Genomic DNA, 11053 nt, shown 5'->3' on the forward strand with positions numbered 1-11053 from the left:
GTCAACCAGCACAAAAATAGAGCATTAAAACACCAAAGCTAAAACCCTCACAAAGTCCATTGCATCCCCCTGCCAGCTCCACTGGGACAGGCACTGGTCTCCACGGCTGAGAGACCCATAGATGGTTCACATCACAGGACTCTGCAGACAAACCCCAGCACCAGCTTGGAACCAGGTAGACTCGATGGGTGGCTAACCCCAGATTAGAGACAACAATCACTGCAGACTTACAGGAAGTCACATCCATAGGAAAAGGGGAGGGGTACTATATCAAGCGAACACTCCATGGGACAAAAGAATCTGAACAACAACCTTCAGCCCTAGACCTTCCCTCTGACAGAGCCTACGCAAGTGAGAAGGAACCAGAAAACCAACTCTAGTAATACGACAAAACAAGGCTCTTCAGCACCCCTCAAAAATCACACTAGCTCACTAGCAGTGGATCCAAACCAAGAAGAAATCCCTGACTTACCTGAAAAAGAATTCAGGAGGTTAGTTATTAAGCTAATCAGGGAGGTACCCCAGAGAAAGGTGAAGCCCAATGCAAGAAAATCCAAAAAATGATACAGGAAGTGAAGGGAGAAATATTCAAGGAAATAGACAGCTTAAAGAAAAAACAGTTAAAAATTCAGGATACTTTGGACACACTTTTAGAAATGTGAAATGCCCTGGAAAATATCAGTAATAGAATTGAACAAGTAGAAGAAAGAAGTTCAGAGCTTGAAGACAACATCTTTGAATTAACCCAATCTAATAAAGACAAAGGAAAAATAATAAGAAAATCTGAACAAAGTCTCCAAGAAGTCTGGGATTGTGTTAAATGACAAAACCTAAGAATAATTGGTGTTCCTGAGGAAGAAGAGAATTCTAAAAGCTTGGAAAACATATTCAGGGGAATAATTGAGGAAAATTTCCACAGCCTTGCTAGAGACCTAGACGTCCAAATACAAGAAATACAAAGAACACTTGGAAAATTCATCACCAAAAGATCTTTGTCTGGGTATATTGTCATCAGGTTATCCAAAGTTATGACAAAAGAAAGAATCTTAAGAGCTCTGAGACAGAAGCACCAGCTAACGTATAAAAGAAAACCTATCAGTTTAACAGCAGATTTCTCAGCAGAAACTCTATAAGTTAAAAGAGATTGGGCCTTATCTTCAACCTCCTCAAAGAAAACAATTATTAGCCAAGAATTTTTGTGTCCAGTGGAACTTAGCATCATATATGAAGAAAAGATACAGTCATTTTCAGACGAACAAACGCTGAGAGAATTTGCCATTACCAAGCCACAACTACAAGAACTGCTAAAAGGAGCTCTAAGTCTTCAAACAAACCCTGGAAACACATCAAAACAGAGCCTTTAAAAAGTATAAATCACATAGGACCTATAAAATTAAAACACATGTTAAAAAGCAAAAACAAAAAACAAACAAAAAGGACACAGGCAACAGAAAGCACGATGAATGCAATGGTACTTCACACTTCAATACTAACATTTAATGTAAAATGGCCAAAATGCTCCACTTAAAAGATATAGAACTATAGAATGGCTACGAACTCATCAACCACCTACTGCCTTCAGGAGACTCGCCTAACACATAGGGACTCACATAAACTTAAGGTAAAGGGAAGGAAAGAGGCATTTCATGCAAACGGACACCAAAAGCAAGCAGGGATAGCTATTCTTATATCAGAGAAAACAAATTTTAAAGCAACAGCAGTTAAAATAGACAAAGAGGGATATTATATAATGGTAAAAGGCGTTGTCCAAGAGGAAAAATATCACAATCCTAAACATATATGCATCTAACACTAGGGGTCCCAAATTTATAAAACAATTACTAATAGACCTAAGAAATGAGATATACAGCAACACAGAAATAGTGGCAGACTTTAATGCTCCACTGACAGCACAAGTCAGATCATCAAGACAGAAAGTCAACAGAGAAACAATGGATTTAAACTATACCTTAAAACAAATGGACTTAACAGATACATACAGAATATTCCATCCAACAACTACAGAATACACATTCTATTCAACAGCACATGGAACTTTCTCCAAGACAGACCATAAGATAGGCCATAAAATGAGCCTCAATACATTTAAGAAAACTGAAATTATATCAAGCACTCTCTCAGACCATAGTGGAATAAAACTGGGAATCAACTCCTTTGAAAGGAACCTTGAAAACAATGCAAATACATGAAAAGTAAATAACCTGCTCCTGAATGAGCAATGGGTCAAAAATGCAATCAAGATGAAAATTATAAAATTCTTTGAACTAAATGACAATAATGACACAACCTATGAAGATGTCTGGGATACAGCAAAGGCAGTGCCAAGAGGAAAGATCATAGGACTAAATGCCTACATCAAAAAGATGAAAGAGCACAAACTGACATCTTAAGGTCACACCTCAAGGAACTAGAGAAACAAGAACAAATCAAACCCAAACCCAGCAGAATAAAGGAAATTACCAAGATCAGAGCAGAACTAAAGGAAATGAAATCAAATGAACAGAGAGAAAACAATACAAAAGGTAAATGAAACAAAAACCTGGGTCTTTGAAAAGATAAATAAAATTGATAGACCATTAGCAAGATTAACAAAGAAAAGAAGAGAGAAAATCCAAATAATCTCACTGAAAACAAAACAGGAAATAATACAACTGACACCGCTGAAATACAAAAGATTACTCACATCTACGATAAACACCTTTATGCACATAAACTAGAAAACCTAGAAGAGATGGATAAATTCCTGGAAAAATGTAACACTCCTGGCTTAAATCAGGAAAATTAGTTACCCTGAACAGACCAATAACAAGCACCGAGATTGAAATGGTAATTTAAAAATTACCAACATAAAAAAGTTTAGGACCACAGACAGAGTCACAGCAGAATTCTACCAGACATCCAAAGAAGAGTCTTTTTGATACTATTCCATAAGATAAAGAAAGAAGGAACCCTCCCCAATTCATTTTATGAAGCCAGTGTCACTCTAATACCAAAATCAGAAAAGGGAATAACCAAAAAACAAACAAAAAAACTACAGACCAATATTCTTGATGAACATTGATGCTAAAATACTTAACAAAATCCTAACCACATTCATCAACATATCAAAAAGATAATCCACCATGATCAAATGGGTTTCATACCAGGTATGCAGATATGCCTTAACATATGCAAGTCAATAAATGTGATACACCACATGAACAGAATTAAAAACAAAAACCACACAATCATCTCAATAGATGTAGAAAAACCATTCAACAAAATTCAGCCTCTCTTTATGATTAAAACTCCCAGCAAAATCGGCATGCAAGGGACATATCTTAATGTTATAAAAGCTATCTATGACAACCTCACAGCCAACATAATACTGAATGGGGAAAAGTTGGAAGCATTCTCTCTGAGAACTGGAACAAGACAAGGATGCCCACTATCACCACTCCTCTTCAACACAGTACTAGAAGTCCTAGCCAGAACAATCAGAAAAGTGAAAGAAATAAAGGGCATCCAAATCAGTAAGGAGGAAGTCAAACTGTCACTGCTGATGATTGTTTATCTTGAAAAACCTAAGAATGCCTCTAGAAAGCTCCTGGAACTGATGAAATAATTCGGCAAAGTTTCCAGATACAAGGTTAATGTACATAAATCAGTAGCTCTTCTATACACCAACAGTGACCAAGTGAAGAATGAAATCAAGAGCTCAACCCCTTTTATAATAGCTGCAAAATAAAAATAAATAAAATACTTAGGAGAACACTTCACAAAGGAGTTGGAAGACACTACAAGGAAAGCTACAACATACTGCTGAAATAAATCATAGCCAACACAAACAAATGAAAACTAATCCCATGCTCATGCATGGATTTGAGTCAATATCATGAAAATGACCATATTGCCTAAGACAATCTACAAGTTCAACACAATCTCCAACAAAATATCACCATCATTCTTCACAGACTTAGAAAAAAAAATTCTAAAATTCACATGGGACCAAAAAAGATCCTGCATAGCCAAAGCAAGACTAAGCAAAAAGAACTTATCTGGAGTCATCACACTACTTGATTTCAAACTATACTATAAGGCTATAGTCACCAAAACAGCATGGTACTTGTATAAAAATAGGCCCATAGACCAGTGGAACAAAATAGAGAACCCAGAAATAAACCCAACTTACAGCCAACTGACCTTTGACAAACATAGAGTGTGGAAAACTTAAAGTGGGGAAATGAAGTGGGGAAAGGACACTCCATTCAACAAGTGGTACTGGGATAATTGGCAAGCCACACGTAGAAGAATGAAACTGGATCCTTATCTGTCACTCTATACAAAAATCAATGCATGATGGATCAAGGACTTAAATCTAAGACCTGAAACCATAAAGATTCTGGAAGATAACATTGGAAAACCCCTTCTAAATATTGGCTTAGGCAAAGACTTCATGACCAAGAACCCAAAAGCAAATGCAGTAAAAGCAAAGATAAATAGCTGGAACCTAATTAAACTGAAGAACTTTTGCATGGCAAAAGGAACAGTTAGCAGACTAAACAGACAACCAACAGAGTGGGAGAAAATCTATGCAGTCTATACATCTGACAAAGGAATAATGTCCAAAATCTACAGCAAACTCAAATCAGCAAGAAGAAAACAAACAATCCAATCAAAAAGTGGGCTAAGCAAAGACCTGGAACCAACCCAAATGCCCATCAATGATAGACTGGACAACGAAAATATGGTACTTGTATATATACACCACGGAATACTACACAGCCAAAAAAAAAAACAATGAGTTCGTGTCCTTTGTAGGGACTTGGATGAATCTGGAAACCATCATTCTCAGCAAACTGACACAAGAACAGAAAGACAAACACTGTATGTTCTCACTCATAGTTGGGTGTTGAACAACGAGAATACATGGACTCGGAGAGGAGCATCACACACTGGGGCAGTTGGAGGGGGTAGGGGAGAGACAGCGGTGGGTGGGGAGGGAGGGGAGGGTGGGGAGGGATAACATGGAGAGAAATGCCAGATATAGTATGCACCTAAAGTAAAATAAATAAATTTTTAAAATTTTTTTAAAAAGTGGGCTAAGGGCATGAAAAGACAATTTCCCAAAAAGATATACAGATGACCAACAACATATGAAAAAAATGCTCAACATCACTAATGATCAGTTAAATGCAAATCCAAACCACAGTGCAATACCACCTTACTCCTGTAGGAATGGCCATAATAAAAAAAATTAAAATGCTGTACTGTAGATATTGGTGTGGATATGGTGAAGAGGGAACACTTCTGCACTGCTGTTGGGATTGTAAATTAGTACAGACGCTATGGAAAACAATGTGGAGATTTGTTAAAGAACTAAAAATAGAACATCCTTTTGATTCAGTAATACCACCATGGGTATCTACCCAGAGGAAAAGAAATCATTATTCGAAAAAGATACTTGCACACACATGTTCATAGTGGCACAATTTATAATAGCAAATTCATAGAACCAACCCAAATTCCCATCAATCAATGAGTGGATAATGAAACTGTGCCATATATATATATATATATATATATATATATATATATTGGAATAAATTGAATGAATTAATGGAATTAACAGCATTTGCAGTGACCTGGATGAGATTGGAAAGTATTATCATAAGTGAAGTAACTCAGGAGTTGAAAACCAAACATCATATATTCTCATTCATGTGTGGGAGCTAAGCTATGAGGATGCAAATGCATAAGAATGATACAATGGACTTTGGGAACTTGGGAAGAAGAGTAGGAGGGGCCAAGGGATAAATGACTACATACACATATGTTGCAGTGTGGACTTCTTGGGTGATGGGTGCACCAAAATCTCACAAATTACTAAAAAACTTACTCATGTAACCAAATGCCACTTGTACCCCAATAACTTATGGAAAAAATAAATTAGTTAATTTAAAAAATATGAATGAGAATGGTCATAATATGTAGCCAGCTGAAGTCCCAAATAACGTGGGAAGTCTTAATGTTTGAGAATCTCATTCCATTTCTTATTAAACTCCTGGAGCAAAGAAAATTACATATATCTTATCAGAGTATATCAGCAATTTTGACTGGTGTTTTAAACTGTGGTGACTGCCCTAGTGGCTTTTAATTAGTCATCCTGTATCCACCATTTAGGAATTTTATTTTTGCTCTTGAGAGATGTTTAGAAATAAGCAAGAAAAAAGAGCTGAATCGTTCACAGACACATATAAGCAAACCAAAATCCGACCAAGGTAAGACTGTTCTCAAAAATTTTTAAGCCAGGCATGCAGATCAAACAAAATATTAAATTAGACACACAGAATTAATAATGAATTTGACAGAAAAGATATGTCTCAAAGATATAACTTCTGTAGAAATCAGGGATCTCAAACCTGGACACTTGACTTTATGCAAGAATAGACTTGCCAGAAAAGACAAGAAGTCCTTTGTTACCTCAGGAGGGTTGCAAGGTTCTTTATTAAGGCAGCCTTATCCAAATTAGATTCTGAATAACGGAAGAGCTTCAACCAAAAAATGGAAGGCTCAGTGTGACAGAAGACTCACCAAGGCAGAAAGGCAGGCTGTGGAAACAGAGTTCAAAGGGCTCCAGTGAGTACTGTACGCTGATTCCAAGAACTGTTAATTCCTTCTGAAGGTGACCTTATATAAGATCCCACTTCTGACACCATTTTGTTAACCTACATAACAAACATAGAGAGGATGTCTAAAAGAAATGACATTTATTCAGAAATAAATAAGGAATTGGAATGGGAAAACTCATGCCATAGTATACTATGTGTATAGACAGGAAGGTAAAAGAAGACAAACGTTTTTAAAGAGGAGAATTATGTAATTGTTTTGAGATAATTATCTTTGGTGGCACCAACCCAGTTTGGGACAGACAGTTGCTGGGCAGATGTCCTCAGAGAAGGATTGTTTGTGTAAGGTTGTGTTGACCTTTGTGCAAGACTGGTTTTTACCAAGTCCTTTGTAACAGTTTTTGTTATTAGGCATTCAAGCATGAAAACCCTCCCTCTTGGCCTTTCCTTGCTTTTATGGGAGCCATTATTCCATCTACCACGCATACCTGAACTAAAACCAAACCAAAGGAAAAAGACATTCACCAAAATAGTTAGTACTGAGTAAAGGGAAAAATAAAAAAACCAGAATATTCACATTTTGGTGAATTCTTTATTAAAATCAGGGAGACTAAGAAATGTTTGTTTTTGCACATTAATAGTGATTATCAGTTTTACTGTTTTAATTTTAATACTCAGATTTAAATGTTTTCAGTAATAATCTATAATGTAAGTACGTCTACGTGTAGGTACAACAATCTGTATTGAAATGAAACTATGTCAATTAGGCTCCCAGTTTTACAAAACTCTGCAGGAAAAACATTCACACACCCAAGGCAAAGTATACAAAGTAAAATACATATGTTCTCATACATCCAAAAATAGAGCACAACTACCATATTTTATTGATAAGCATTTGAATTTTGGCAACGCATGGGCTTTAGAAAACCAACTTTATTCCCAGTGAAATACGTTACATTGCTCCTAAAACTTATGAGTAATATCGGTTACTAGAAATAAACTCTGTGTGGTGTGCACAGTTAACTGGTCTTGCAGGGAATCATTTATATTTTTGTAGCTTTCAAAATAAATTGGCCTCCTTTCAGGGCTTCATATTTAAGGCCCTTTTTGTTCCCAGAAGCAGCAGTGCTCCTAGTAAGGTCCTGATTGACTGAAGCAATTCAAAGGTCCCTAAGAATTAAGTGGCCATTGACTCTGAAGCAGCCTGCCATCAAAACCAGATGGGAACCAGCTAGGAGTTATTCTGGATTTTACATTCCCTCCTCACCTCTCCAATAAAATATCTGTCAATATTCTACCTCCAAAACAGACTGAGATTTTGAGTTCATCTACTTTTCTCCATTTCCACTTTCACTTTCCTTGCGAAAGTTGTCATTCCTGTTGCAGACTACTGCAATAACCTCTTACTACTGGTCACCTTTCTTCCATTTTTTGCTTTTTTCATATCCGTACTTTACAGAGCCTAAAATGATCTTTTTAAAAAGCAAATCAAATGAAAAACTATAAATTTCTTAGAAGATATTAAAATAGGAAATCTAGATAACCTTGGGTATGGCAATGACTTTTTAGATACAGTACCAAAGATACAATTCATGGAAGAAATAATTAATATGATAGATTTTGTTAAAATTACAAACTTCTCTGTGAAGATACCATCAAAAAAATGAGAAAAGAAGCCACAGACTGGGAGAAAATATTTGTAAAAGACATATTTGATAAAAGAGTGTGATCAAAATATACACAGAACTCCTCAAACTCAATAATAAAAAGTCCAATTTAAAATGAGCAAAAGTCCTGCATTAAAACATGACTAAACCCGAACTAAAACGAAAACACCTCATCAAAGAAGACAAAAAAATGGGATAGCAGCATATGGAAAGATGCCCAACATCATATATTATTAGGGAACCGCAAATTAAAACAATTGAAATACCGCTACATACCTATTAGGAAGGTCAAAATTCCAAACACTGACACTGAATGCTGGAAAGATGTGGATTGCTCTGGACTAAACATTTGTGTTCCTTCCCAAATTGATATGTTGTAATCCTAATCTCCGAAGTGACTGTATTGGGAAACAGGGCCTTTGGGAGATAATTAGGTGATGAGCATGACGCCTTGATGAGGGGATTAATGCCCTTAAAAGAAGAAACACAAGAGAGCTTGCTTTCTCTTTCTCTCTTCACCATGTAAGGATACAAAAAGAAGACAGTTGTCTGTAACCAAAGAAGAGGGTTTGTAACAAGAACCTGATCTTGTTGTCACGTTGATCTCAGACTTCCAGCTTCCAGAACTGTAAGAAATAAATGGCTGTTGTTGAAGCCACCAAGAATATGGTATTGTGTTATAGCAGCCCACACTGACTAAGACAGGAAATAGGAAAAAACCAACTCTCATTTATTGCTGGTGGGAATGTAAAATAGTTGAGCCACTTTGGAAGGCAGTTTGGCAGTTTCTTAGAAAACTAAACAGAATCTTGCCATATGATCAAGCAATCATGGTCTTTGATAGTTACCCAAAGGAGTTGAAAACTTACGTCCACATAAAAACCTCCACATGGTTATTCATAGCAGCTTTATCCATAATGCCCAAAACTTGGAAGCAACACAGACATCTCTCAGTAGGTGAATGGATAAATAAACTGTGGTACATGCAGGCAATGTAATATTATTTGGCACTAAAAATTAATTATCATGCTATGAAAAGGCAGAGGAAAGTTAAATACACATTTCTCAGTGAAAGAAGCCAATTTGAAAAGGCTACATAGTATATGATTCCAGCCCTAAGACATTGTAAAAAAGACAAAACTATGGAGACAGTAAAAAGATCAGGGGTTGCCAAGAGTCAGGGAAGAAGGAGGTATGAATTGGTAGAATACAGAAAATTTTTAGGTGAGTGAAACTATTCTGTATGGTAATATAATGATGGATATGTCATTATACATATGCCAGAATCCACTGAGTAAACATCCAGAACCCTGATGTAAACTATGGACTGTAAGTGATAAGGATGTGTCCATGTAGATTTACCCATTGGAAAAATTATAGCATTCTGCTGAGGGATATTGATAGTAAGAGAGGTTGTCTCTGTGTGGAATACGGAGTGTTAGGGAATTCTGTATTTTTCACTCAATTTTTCTGTGACTGTAAAACTGCTTTAAAAATTGGCTGTTCTCTTTAAAAGCAGCAGCTTTTTAAAAAATTATAAAGTATAAATAAAATGATTAAAATAAAAGAGTAAAAGAACAAAATTAAAATTATAAGGTTCAGTGCCGAGCCAGCACTTGCATAAAGCTGAAAGCAGAGCCTGCCTGTATTTTGTGCCCTGGGGGCTCACTGGCCTCGCCCTAGCCTGGCCCTGAAGTGGAAACCTGATCTTCACTAGCCATTTCCAGTGCCACAGAAAACTGCAAAGAGACTGACGTGGTATGACTATCCAGGTTCTCAAAGTCTTGGAAAACGTTGGTAGTGGTGATAACGACGATGACTATAAGCTTCAGGAGAAGGTCTTCCTCCCAAAGAATAGATAAGAACTTCAAAGATTAATTGGAGAAAGACATTTGTTAGTTACACTACTAATCCAAAAAATCTCCTGGGAATGCCGTGACTTTAAGGCTAAAGATGAAGATTTTATGTCAAGAGTCATGCCTATTCTGGACCTTATTATAGATTATCATGTCATTGAGCTCTTGCCTACAGCCAGTCCCTTGTGTTGGAATCTCTCAGACCCCAACCTGGCTACCAAGATTTCCAGACTTGGAATTTATTATTAATGATTATTGTTATTTTAAAAACAGAATTACTACTGTAGGTATTTTAATTTCCCAGTCAGTACCAGGCTAAAAAAAAAAAAATATTTTCTTAGTTCTAGGATCCTAAGGTGTGACTGTCTTTTACCTTTAGAGTGACACAGCAATGTGTAATTTTAAAAACTATCTATAAAAAGGGGCACCCGAAGAGAATCCTACTTTTTGAAAAGTATTATACCATCATCATTACTAATATTCAAAGAGTACACAGCACTCTAAAACACTGGTAATTCAGAAATTCTCTAAAACAGCAGTTTAATAAATTGAATCAATTTGGTACTTCAAAATGTGTTTTTTAAATGAAGATCTTACTCATGTTAGTAAATAGGAAAAGCAACCATGACTCTACTTTTATTTTTTTTTTTTTACTTCTGCATGAGCAATTTTCATGTTTCATTTATCACCAGAGCATAGCACACTGTAGCCAAATCACAATTTGGAACTAAAAAGTTGGAAAACTGCATGTGGAAAATTCAAGGCAAATTATAGTGTGATTATTTTGTTAGGCTCATTTGGTTGCAGAAAATGAGTCTGCATGCCACCTGATGTAATGAGGGTGTATTATGGAATATATGTGTGTGTACATATATATTTTATATGTATATATATATATATT

General features: G+C 36.1%; 1 long non-coding RNA gene across 1 annotated transcript in view; it reads right to left on the bottom strand.

The window, feature by feature from the left end:
* Nucleotides 1–11053, bottom strand: part of LOC119471628 — a 33093-nt gene that overhangs the window by 6801 nt on the left and 15239 nt on the right. The window contains exon 2 of the long non-coding RNA XR_005200689.1: nucleotides 6595–6728. This is a non-coding gene — a long non-coding RNA (uncharacterized LOC119471628). The remainder of the gene's footprint in view (nucleotides 1–6594; nucleotides 6729–11053) is intronic.

Source organism: Cebus imitator, unplaced genomic scaffold (genome assembly GCF_001604975.1).
Source record: "Cebus imitator isolate Cc_AM_T3 unplaced genomic scaffold, Cebus_imitator-1.0 Scaffold67, whole genome shotgun sequence".
In the NCBI taxonomy this organism is placed as follows: domain Eukaryota; kingdom Metazoa; phylum Chordata; class Mammalia; order Primates; family Cebidae; genus Cebus; species Cebus imitator.